Here is an 11,909-nt window from a genome sequence, read left to right as displayed (position 1 = left end):
CCCCCCCGTTTGACTAGTTTGAATAGCTGAGTTTCAAACATCCCTGAGGCCATTCATCATCAGGGATGATGAATTGTGCGTTGAATTTCTCTGCGGCTGCTTCTCTACGATAATTACTCGTTGACTGGCTCTGGATCGTCTTCTGGAGGATGTTCTGCTGGTGGAGGGTCTGTCGGTAGGAAACATAGCTTAGTGATGGGTCTGATGAATGTCATGCTGGTACTGGTGATTCTCTCGATGTTGGGGGTACCATCTGATTGTGTTGGTACTACTGCTTGTGATGTTTTGATGGTTGTAACTCTTGTCTGGCCATCTTCTCCTGGGTGAACTGCCACTACTCTACCGAGTGGCCATTTTGCTGGTGGATAGTCCTCGTCGACCATCAGGACCATGTCTCCAACTTTGATGTTCTCGCGTCGTTGATTCCACTTGTAGATAACTTGGTACATTTGAAGACACACTCTGGACCATAAATGTTGTCGACCCAAGTACTCTTTTGAGGTGGTACTTTGTCGATTTTATGGCTGCTTCTCATTTGCGACCGAAGTAGGGTGCTCTCGGTGGTGAAAAGCTCCATTGAGTTCCGTTGGTGGTGAGAGCAGCCTGGATCTGTTGATTCTCTCTGGATGGCTGGTTGTACAGCTTGCTGAGGACTGTTGAGGCGCCAACGAACGTGGTTGCGTTGTCACTGTACATAACCTCGGGGATGCCTCTCCTTCCGGTGAATCTCTTGTAGGCTCCGATGAATGCGTCTGTTGCCTACCTGGAAACGAACTCTCAATGGACTGCTGATGTACTGAAACACAAATACTGCAATATGAACGCTAGATCGTTGGGCATTTGTGGGTCGCCATTTGAGAATAGGGAATGGGCCGGCATAGTCCACCGCCGTATGGAGAAATGCTCGTGAAGGTGATATTCTCACTGCAGGCAGTTGGCCCATTAGCTGCTGGGCCTGTCGTCTTCGATATCGGATGCAGACAGGGCAGCGTGAGATATATGCTCTCACAGTGCATCTGCCACCGATGATCCAATACTTCTGGCGTGTGGAGGCTAGGGTGAGTTGAGTCCTTCCGTAGAGTGTCCTTCGGTGAGCTTCTTCGATGACCAACATTGTTAACCGAGACTGACGAGGTAGAATAATTGGGTCAATCTCGTCCGGGTCTAGTTGAGAATTCTTGAGGCGGCCACCTAGCCTGATGATGCTCTCGTTGTCTAGAGTTGGAGTTAGCTTTGCTAGTGGGTGACTCCGTGGTATTTGATGGTCTCTCTCAAGTAGCCTGCGAACAGACAAAATATTGATATTGCGTATTTTTTGCCCAGAAAATCTGGCTTCGTTGAATTCTCTGGAGGTGAGAACCGGTGTTTGAGGGACTGGCTGTCTTCTGAACCTGTCGATGGCTCGGTTCAAGGTGGCTGTTATTTGGAGGACCTTGGCTAGTGTTGAGTATCTGTTGAGGAGCACTGCTACGGCGTTGACCTTGATAGTTGTCTGATGTGAAGGGGTTGGCCTTGCTTCTGTTGATGCTTCTGCTGGCGAGTCAATGGGTGATAATGGCCAGTTTTTAGGTTCCTGATTTATCCACTCAGGGCCTGACCACCATAGCTGATGTTCTGCTAGCTCCTGTGGTGAGAGTCCTCTGGATGCATAGTCCGCTGGATTTTCTTTACCGCCGATGTGCCTCCAGGTAGCATCTGGAAGGGATTGCCGGATCTTGATGACTCGGTTTCGATGAAATCATTCCATCTCGATGGGTGACTTTTGATCCAAGCTAGGGCTACACTTGAATCAGACCATAGATAGGTGTCTACTTCGTGAAGTTGCAGCATTTACTGAGTTGCAACTACTAGTTGAGTAAGCATGAGTGCTGCTGTTAGCTCGAGTCGAGGGATGGTCGTGCGCTTGATAGGAGCTATTTTTGTGTCATTACCGTTGATGCTGGCTCGTTGATTTGTTTGGTGCGGATATACGCAACTGCGCCCACGGCTGCTGTTGAGGCATCTGCGAACCCGTCGATTTGGATACTAGATGTCTCCAATGAGAGTCTTGGCCACCTTGGCACTGAGACTTGGTCTAACTTGTGCAGGTTCTTTCTGAAGCTCGTCCACTGGTTTTCATACTCCTCTGGAAGTAGTGTGTCCCAAGTGAGCTTGAGTTTCCACAGATCTTGGATGATTATCTTGCCTCGGGTGATTACTGGAGCGATGAATCCCAATGGATCAAACAGTTGAGCAATTTCTGATGCTACTACTCTCTTGGTGACTGTTGCTGACTCCAACTGCTTTGATTTAAATCGGAATGTATCGGAAGATTGATGCCAATACAGACCGAGCACTTTGGTGATGGGCTCCTTGAACTGGATAATTGCTTTGCTCGTTGAAATTCCCAATTCCTCTAATACGTGTGTGCAATTGCTGCTCCACTTCTGTAGAGCGAAACCACCTGCTTGACAGAGTCTTTGTAGCTGCCAGGCGATTTCTCTGAGGTGATCTTGTGTATCAGCTCCGCCGTAGATGTCATCGACGTAGCGACCTTTGTTGAGTGTCTCGACGGCTGCTGGATAGTAATGTCCTTCATCCTCTGCTAATTGTTGTAGAACTCGTAGAGATAGCCATGGAGAACAATTGAGGCCATAGGTGACTGTGGTCGGCTGATAGGTGATTTGCTGCTGATTTTGGTTGACCCACAGGATTCTCTGAAGATCCCAATTGTCTTGATGCGTCAACAATTGCACAGATGCGTTCCGTCTCTAGTGTGTGGCCTGGAAGAATGCCTCACACTTGAGTTCATCTGGTGATAGCTCTGCTTATGATTTGAAATTGTTTGGTAATTCCTCCTGGTGCCAAAATCTCTGAAGAAGCTCTTGTAGTTGCTCGATTGAAGATTCCTTTACGGTCGATAGAGAAACCCTCGGTGAACAACCACTGCAGTTGATTGGATCTGATAATATTCAACCAAAAATTGTTTGTTGGCCAACTAATCTAGTATTTATATGATGATGTCCATTGGACCAGGTTTTAGAAAATCGACATCGGCTAGCTGAAGGCCTTGCGGAGGATCGATCCATGTTGGGGGGCACGAGAATGATGGTAGCTTAACGGTGAGTTTCTTGAGGAGGTGGGCATTGATTTGCACTTGCTGTGATCCATCAACTACCTGAAGCAGCACTGATACTACTGCTCTCGTGTGACCTGAGTTGGTCTCTCCGATTCCAATTAACTCTATTTTTGATGACCTTCGTAAGAGTTGTAGTTGATGGACTAATGCCTCCGAGATAAATGGTAACTCTGAGCCTTGATCGATGAGCACTCTTGATTTGAGAAGAAAGCCCTTTGGAGATTGTGCTCGTACTTAAGCTGTTGCTAGAAGTACATATTGCTGATCAGCTGCTGAATGATGACTTCTATTCTCGATGATTGGCAGCTTGGTGATCTGCTTCTTAATGGGAGGCGCTGCTGATTTATCGATCGCTTGATTGGGGTGTCGGTAGACTATATGGACCCTTTCTCAATATAAATTTTATATTTGGGAATTTTTGGGACCCGATGCCAGCCACGTCCGCGCCGTGGGTCCTGGGTAACGCCAATAGCTGGTAAGGCTCGCAATTCGATGCTTTGCCACGCTCGTGAATTTAGAAAGTGACTATCTTTAAATTAATTTATTAAAATGAATTTGCCTTTTGAAGAAAGGTGGCGAAATGGGAGGTCCCGTACACCTACCCCGCCACTTATATGATTATATAAAGTGTTCCGAAGAGTCCTAAATTCACCTCTGGCAACCCACTCCCCCATGTGACAATATCTGGCAGGGGTACGTATTGTATACAAAAACCCTGATTGGTAATGATTCGTGTTGGTGATGCTCCGGATGACTCATTCCAGCTCGTTCCTGGTTGGACCGTCTGTTGATTTTTTCCTCTTACTGGGTCCACTGGAGCTGCCTGCTCAGCATCTCTGGCGTTGGTGTACGTGCTTCCACCATGGATTAGCGTGTGATGCCTACGGTTGCAGGTGAAGCACGTCTTGCTGTACTTGCACTTTGAGAATAGATGTGGCCCCAAGCAGTTGAAACAGAGCCTTGTGCTGACCACGAACTCATTTCTCTTGATGGGGGACAAGTCGACGAATCTCTGACAGTTTGCGATGAAATGTGGCCCCTTGCAGTAGGCATAGTATTCCTTGGGAAACGGTCTGGTGGGCTCTTCTGGCTCCCTCTGTTGAGTTGCTGCTAGATGAGCACTCCTCTGACGTTGAGTTGCTCCTTGCTTCTTGACTGATGATGCTGGATCCTCGGTGGTGAGCTTGGCTCCAGCATTGATTCCTCTGGCACAGGATTCCACGAAACCGGTGAACTCCTCCAGGGTTGGGAAGTCCTTGAAATCTCCTAGCTTCAATTCCCATACTCCGAGAGTCTCAGCATTCAAAGGACTTCCTCAATAGATGAAGGACCATCTGCTCACTGGCGCTCTCCTTGAACAAGCCCGTCATGGTGATCAGCTGATCTCTCGTCTCAAGGGCTGTCGCTGCATTAGCGGTGAGGTTCTCCGTAGTTGCCTTGGTGATCTTCGGGAGGTTGAGGATCCTGTTGAACAGTGATTGAGCAATGAGTCTGAGATCCTCATATTTCCTCACTAGCTTCTGCCAAGCCTTCTCATAATTCTCATCGGTCACCGTGAAGGTGGCGATGAGGCTTGCTGCTGGACCTTTGAGAGCCTCCTTGAGGCGCACTAGCTTTTGCACTGGGGGAATTGAATCATCTTTTCCCACCAGTGACTGAAACAGGTCGCTGAACTGTTTCCACTCTGAGTCTTTTCTTTGGAATGGTTTCAGTCCAATTTTCTTAAGCTGATTGGCTTGACCTGATGTTGTTGATATACTTGTTGACTCTCTTGATGAGTCCCTTGAGTTGGTAGATAAGCTTGAGGCAGGTCTTCTTTAGCGTTGTCTGAACTATGTGTTTATGAGTTGGGAGGAGATTGTCGATGAGTTTCTCTTGGATGCTGAGAAATTGACTCCATTCTCCTTCGATAATCTCCTGGCCGTCCAACTCCTCGACTGTGAGACCGCTGATGTTCTCGATTGACTGTAACAACTCACTATGAATTTCATTTAAGGATGTTATCTTAATGTCCAGTTTATTTACTTGAAAACTCTGAGTTGTTGTGAGCTCTCCTATTGAAGTTCCCATCTCGGCTACAGTGTGTTTATTTTCTTGTTGGTGAATGAGAGTCGGGTCAGAAAACGGCTGTGTAATTACTTCACTGAAGTGCGCTTGAGATGGATGCTCAGTAATCTGGATGATTGGCTCAATTACGCGCGGCGTCTCCTCAGTGAGTTCATCCATACATTGGTTGTCTCCTATCTCCACGTTTGACATGGTGGTTGTCTCTGCTCTGGGTGAGGTAACTTATCGACAACAGGTAGATACCGACTGATGTTGTCTTGGTGTCCACTATCAATAAGGTAGGGCACGTTATTAGGTGAGGGCGCTCTTCCAACTGCCGGTTGGTTTTCGCTTTGCGCGCATGGCTTGGGCCTCGACTAGTCCCGACGGAGACCAAGGTTTTCCGAAGTCACACAGCACTAGGGGTCGAAGTGTTACTACCGGTGTTTACAATACCAAACTTCAACTGTAAACAGTAGGCACAAAACTCTGCAGTGTTGATTGTCTTGACCTGTCCGTGGATTTGCTCGTGTAGAACCCGAAAGTCCGTTACACACGGGGCATCCCTTTTATCCCTGGAATTTTCCACTAACTTTCACGCACTTTTTTCCCTATTCGGCCCGAAGAACCAATGTTAGATATTGAAGCTAGAATTTTAGACTGGTTGGGGAGAAATGACGTGGAAAGGGGTGAAAAATGAAGAACACGTGAATTATAAAACTACAGCGTTGATGTACTTCTATTTGTGGCATAAACCACGCGTCTAGAGGGTTTTAAAGGGTACACTGTTGAATGTCTCGACTTTAAATTGATAATTGTCTTTACACTGCACGGCACTAGATAATGTTCTCGATATTAAACTTGATAAATAACTCACGGTGATTGACTTGACTCGATATAAAATAAAGCAAAGAAAATAATAGAGACGCTACAATAAACGTTAGACTTAAATATATCGCGTTGATGTACTCAGTTGAGCAGTTACGACGATACTGTACTGTGGTTAGAGTGACCCTCTCGGTGTCTAGAACGATACTACTGCCTTTTTCGGCAATTTTCTTCATAGCTGACCGTGACCCCGAAGGGTCCCGAAGTTTCTCGAGATTTTCGTTGAGCCCGGCGACCGTTTGACTAATTTGAATAGCTAAGTTTCAAACACATCTTTTTTATAGCCCTCAATTGGCTCTACAAAAAAGATCTTGACAACAAAATTTCTCTTTTAGATTCCGAGATATTCGTCAAAAACTGGCCAATAGTCAAAATCGACTTGACCCAGTTTACCGCTTCGCTACTGAATTTTTCAGAAAGCTCCACAATTTTCGAACAGTTTTTAGGTTTTATTATTAGAACCAAAAGAAACGAAGCGAATCACTTGTTTTGTAATGGTTGTTTTGGTCCGGGCCAAAAGGTCGTATGAACTTTTCCCCAGGGAATAACAAATGTCCACGTCTCAGATGCTTTTGAGTCATCTGAGCCTAACTTTTTGAGACAGATGTTTTCATTTTTTTACATGGAATTTTTGAATTTTTTCAAAAATCGGGCCAAAATGTCATCAACTTTTCCCCAGGGAATAACAAATATCGATGTTTCAGATGATTTTGAGTCGCCTGAGCCTAATTTTTCGAGACAAATTTTTTTTAAAGGAATTTTTCAATTTGTTGAAAATTGAAAAATGAATGAGTCAGAAGAAAAGAATTAAAAAGTGGTGAAATTAATATAAGTGGGATTGTATGCATTAGAAGGGGCGAAGAAGAGTAAATAGAAAAGATCAATATGACTGAGACATAATCAGATGAAAAGAAGTGTGATAGAATTTCCAGTATTCTGGGTCAGGAGTCCCTTTACTCCCTTGGTTCACAACCCTCATTGAGTCACGCGTATCTACTCAACCACCAGAATTGATTGAATTAGATGAGAACAATTGACTTTACCATTCCTGAATTATTGAAATGGATCATGAAAAATTCATCGTACAGATTTTAAAAAAAATTATAATAGAGGACAGGTGAGGAGAACACTAATCGGCAATGATTCGCAATGATAATCGTGAGTCCTACTGAAAATTAGCATAAATGCAGGAAAAAACCGAGAGAATTCACTCGCTTTTGGAACGATAGAATTGAAACGTGAATACGAATGTAATATATTTCGTTTATGAATTTCTTCATTTGTCAACTTCCCGACCCGAAGGAAGTTATTGTAATGACCCCGAAAATCGAATGTGGAATTTCGATGATTTCTCCACATTTCTCGACCTCCGGAATCATCCTGATACATTTTTGAAAACATGTCTGTATGTGTGTGTGTGTGTGTGTGTGTGTACGTATGCGACCAAAATTTTTTCCAATGATATCTCCTGAACGAATGAAGCGATTTATTTTTTCCTTCCTTCAAACGATGCGTGTTCATATAACTTAGAACTGTTTAGTTTATGAAAACAATTGACTCAGCGGTTTTTTATTTATCCACATAAAACTTGTAAAAAAAAATACCAAAAAGTGTTAATTCCATAGAAATTCGATCATTTAACCTAAGGTAACGATGGGATTTGAATTAATTTTGTGTAATCGATGCGTCTGCACATAACTTGATTCTCATTGGATTTTGAGCAAAATCGCCTCAGTGGTTGTTGAGTTTTTTAAATGAAACTTTCGAATTTTGCAATTAAAAACAAAGAGAAAGTTGAAAAATTTTAGAGTGGGTTACCTTTGAAGTTACAAAATTTTGAAGTGGGTCAACTTTGAAGTTGGAAAATTTTGAAGTGGGTAAACTTTGAAGGTGCAATTTGTTAAGTGGATCTGCTTCGGAGTTGAGAGAATTTTGAGGTGGGTCAAGTAAAAAGTGGGTTTAACTCAAACTTGAGTGAAGTTTGAGTTAAATTAAATTGCAAATGCGTTCTTTGCGAAATCACCCTAACGGTAATGCCACAATGGATGCAACGCTAAACGCATGCAACGCATGAAATAATTATCCAACTGTTTTTCGAATATATCTGACAATGACTAGCTTTGGGTATAGCGTGCGCCGCATTCACTGTGGCATGATCCCAGCGTTAACAAAAACAAATGGTGGGGAAGTTATTGGTTCGACCCGTAATGGGTCACACCCAATTCCACCAACCCCTACCAACTATATCCCAAAGAGGGAGCGCGCGAAGCGCGCGACCGGGCCTGATTTTTTGCTTAAAAATTTGGGCGGGGGGGTATATTGAGAATTCACAACCCAAAAAAATTGAGTCTGTAAGTTTTTCAAAAATATCTCCAATACTAAAGGAGATAGCGAATTTTTACTGAAAGTTTGAGGGGGGAGGATTGTACATGGAGAATTCAATAAAACTTCCTACCCCGTCCTACCCCAAATTTTCAGTAAAAATTGGCTATTTCCCTTAGTTTTGGAGATATTTTTGCAAAACTTATCGACTCAATTTTTTTGGTTGCGAATTCTAAATGCACCCCCTGTGAATTATGAATTGTCAATGCACAGGCCCTCTCCTCCAAATTTTCAGTAAAATTTCGCTCTCATTTAGTTTTGGAGGTATTTTTAAAAAATTCACCGACTCAATTTTCTTGGTTGCGAATTCTCAATGCCCCCCCCCCCCAATTTTCGTAAAAATTCGCTATCTTTCTTAGTTTCAGAGATATTTTTGAAAAACTCACCGACGCAATATTTTTAGTTGTGAATTGTCAATGCACACCCCCTACCCCTCTAATTTTCAGGAAAAATTCGTCATCTCCCTTACTTTTAGGTATATTTTTGAAAACCTCACGGACTCAATTTTGTGGTTGTGAATTCTCAACGCACCCCTTCCCCTCAATTTTCGTAATAATACGCGGTCTCCCGTATTTTCTGAGATATTTTTGAAAAGGTCACCGACTCAATTTTTATTCTTTGTGATTTTTCAATGCCCAATCTCCTCCCCCTCCCCTTATTTGCAAAATTAGCCCTCCTCACATCTGAAATTCCCGATATTTGGGCATCCCTCCGGATGTATGGGGCACTAACGCCCTTTAAATACCTCGGTTGCAATTTTTTAGTTCAATCTGAAAATTTTCTAAACTTAAGAAAAATTCAGTATTGGTTTTAGAAAATATTTGTTCCTGAAAACAATCTCCGAATTTGTTACTTTTTATGATCCCATTAAGGATAAAGTTTAAGAGCAGGAGTTTCTAAAATCTAGAAACTAGTTTCTAAAGCTAATCCACTTTTTTCTCTGCGGAAATTCAAAAAAATGTCCATACGTCCTTGAGGCACAACTCATGCGAATTTAAATTTATCAGATTACCAAATTAAATGAGTAATCCGAAAATATTATCCGAGAATTAGTTGAATAATTTGTAATTTCGCAATCGCATATCAAGTAGCGCGGCACAGATACGTGCCAAGGACGTATGTGTGTACTGCCAGCTACCGCTATACTTATTCCCAAGCGCCTTCCCCCTCTCCTAATACTCCCCGTTCCCAACAATAACAGATAGAGGTGCGCCAGATTTGACCAAAACAAGGCATTCGCTTCGTTTGTTTTGGTTCTCGATTCTCAATTATTTTCTCGATATCTCGATGTTTACATTGAGAATCGATATCTCGCTATCGATGAGGAGAGGAAAGTGGAAAATGGCAGCCTGGTGTTATGATTTACGACCTGTAAACGCCACGAGGTGTTATTTACCCGGTGTTAATTCTTCTTTCAACGCCGTCTTCATAAACAAAAATATGATTTTCTACCCTTCAAATATTTTTTCAATTAAATTGATATTTCTACGTCGTTCCCAACCAAAAATAATAAATAAAAAAAGATTAAAAAAAAAGTAATTCATCCTGATTAGCAAAAATTAACTGTGACCATCTTGATTACTCCACGCAATTTTCACGGAATCTTTTGTTTTGACTCAAAATTGGGAGAGGGGGCGGCCATTGTTAGTGTTGGATATATGCATGATTTTTTTACAAGTTAATTGAAAAACGAAAAATGAAAATAACGAGAGATATCTCTACATAATCTCCATTTTTTTTTCTTTTTTTTCAATTTTATTTATTCTTTTTTTTTATTTTATATAATAAAAAAAGGGGGAAGACACAGGGGACACAAAAATTCAGGCGACGCTTAATATAAGGGTCAGGAATGAGGGTCAGGGACAAGGGTCAGGTATAAGGGTCAGGGTCAGGGACAAGGGTCAGATATAAGGGTCAGGAACAAGGGTTATGGGGATATAAGGGTCATAAATGTCATGGGGATGTAAGGTTCATAAGGATTATGGGGACATTAAGGTTCCTTTGGGATATTAAGGTCGAAGACAAGGGTCACGCTAAAGTTCATAAGGGTTATAAGGGTCAACATAATGGTCAAAATAAAAAAAGTAGTGTTGCCTAACACTAAAAAATTTTCAGGGTTCATGAGGGTCACGAGGGTCACAGGCGTCATGGGGTTGCTAAGGGTCGTAAGGGTTATAGGGTTGCTAAGGGTCATAAGGGTTATGGGATATTAAGGGTCAAAACAAGGGTCACGCTAAGGGTAATAAGGGTTATAAGAGTCAAAATAATGGTAACAATAAAAGGCAGTAGTGTTCCCTAACGCTAAAAAAATTTAGGGTTCATAAGGGTCACGAGGGTCACAAGGGTCATGGGGTTGTTGAGGGTCATAAGGGTCATGGGTTTGCTAAGGGTCATAAGGGATATAGGGTGGCTAAGGGTCATAAGGGTTATGGGGATATTAAGAGTACCTTGGGATATTAAGGATCAAAACAAGGGTCACGCTAAGTGTCATAGGGGTTATAAGGGTCACAATAAAAAAGTAGTGTCGCCTAACGCTTAAAAAATTTTCAAGGTTCATAAGGATCACGAGGGTCACAAGGGTCATGGGGTTGCTAAGGGCCATAAAGGTCATGGGGTTACTAAAGGTCATAAGGGTTATAGGGTTGCTAAGGGTCATAAGGGCCATAAATGTCATGGGGATGTAAGGGTCATAAGGGTTATGGGGATATTAAGGATCCCTTGGGATATTAAGGGTCAAAACAAGGGTCGCGCTAAAGGTCAAAATAATTGTCACAAATAGTAACCCTTGGGGTCACAGGGGTCGAAATAAAAAAGTAGTGTTGCCTAATGCTAAAAAAATTTCAGAGTTCATAAGAGTCACGAGGGTCATGGGGTTTCTAAGGATCATAAGGGTAATAGGGTTGCTAAGGGTCATAAGCGTCACAAGGGTCATGAGGTTGCTAAAGTTCATAAGGGTTATGGGGATATAAGGGTCATAAATGCTATGGGGATGTAAGGTTCATAAGGGTTATGGAGATATTAAGGGTCCCTTGGGATATTAAGGGTCAAAGCAAGGATCACGCTAAGGGTCATAATGGTTATAAGGGTCAAAATAATGGTCACAATAAAAAAAGTAGTGTTGCTTAACGCTAAAAAATTTTCAGGATTCATAAGGGTCACGATAGTCACAAGGGTCATGGGGTTGCTAAGGGCCATAAGGATCACGGGGTTGCTAAGGGTTATTAGGGTTATAGGCTTGCTAAGGGTCATAAGGGTTATGGGGATATAAGGGTCATAAATGTCATGAGGATGTAAGCGTCACAAGTAACCCACAACTCACGCGAATTTAAATTCACAAATAAGAAAGCTAATTGGATATTCGTTTGATTGGGGATGTAAGGGTCATAATCCTTAATGGATTATGGGGATATCAAGGGTCCCTTGAAATATTAAGGGTCCAAACAAGGGTCACGCTAAGGGTCATAAGGGTCAAAAT

At 42.6% G+C, this 11,909-nt stretch overlaps 1 protein-coding gene across 1 annotated transcript in view; it reads right to left on the bottom strand.

Annotated features, from left to right (window-relative positions):
* The window catches only part of LOC107042701 (transmembrane protein 209), a 462,551-nt gene that overhangs the window by 254,518 nt on the left and 196,124 nt on the right, over positions 1-11,909 (bottom strand). The window lies entirely within an intron of this gene.

This window comes from Diachasma alloeum, unplaced genomic scaffold (assembly GCF_001412515.2).
Source record: "Diachasma alloeum isolate Michigan unplaced genomic scaffold, Dall2.0 Dall_scaffold_00510, whole genome shotgun sequence".
NCBI lineage: Eukaryota > Metazoa > Arthropoda > Insecta > Hymenoptera > Braconidae > Diachasma > Diachasma alloeum.
Note: the sequence above shows the minus strand (reverse complement) of the source record. Positions and strands in the feature narration are given on the sequence as shown.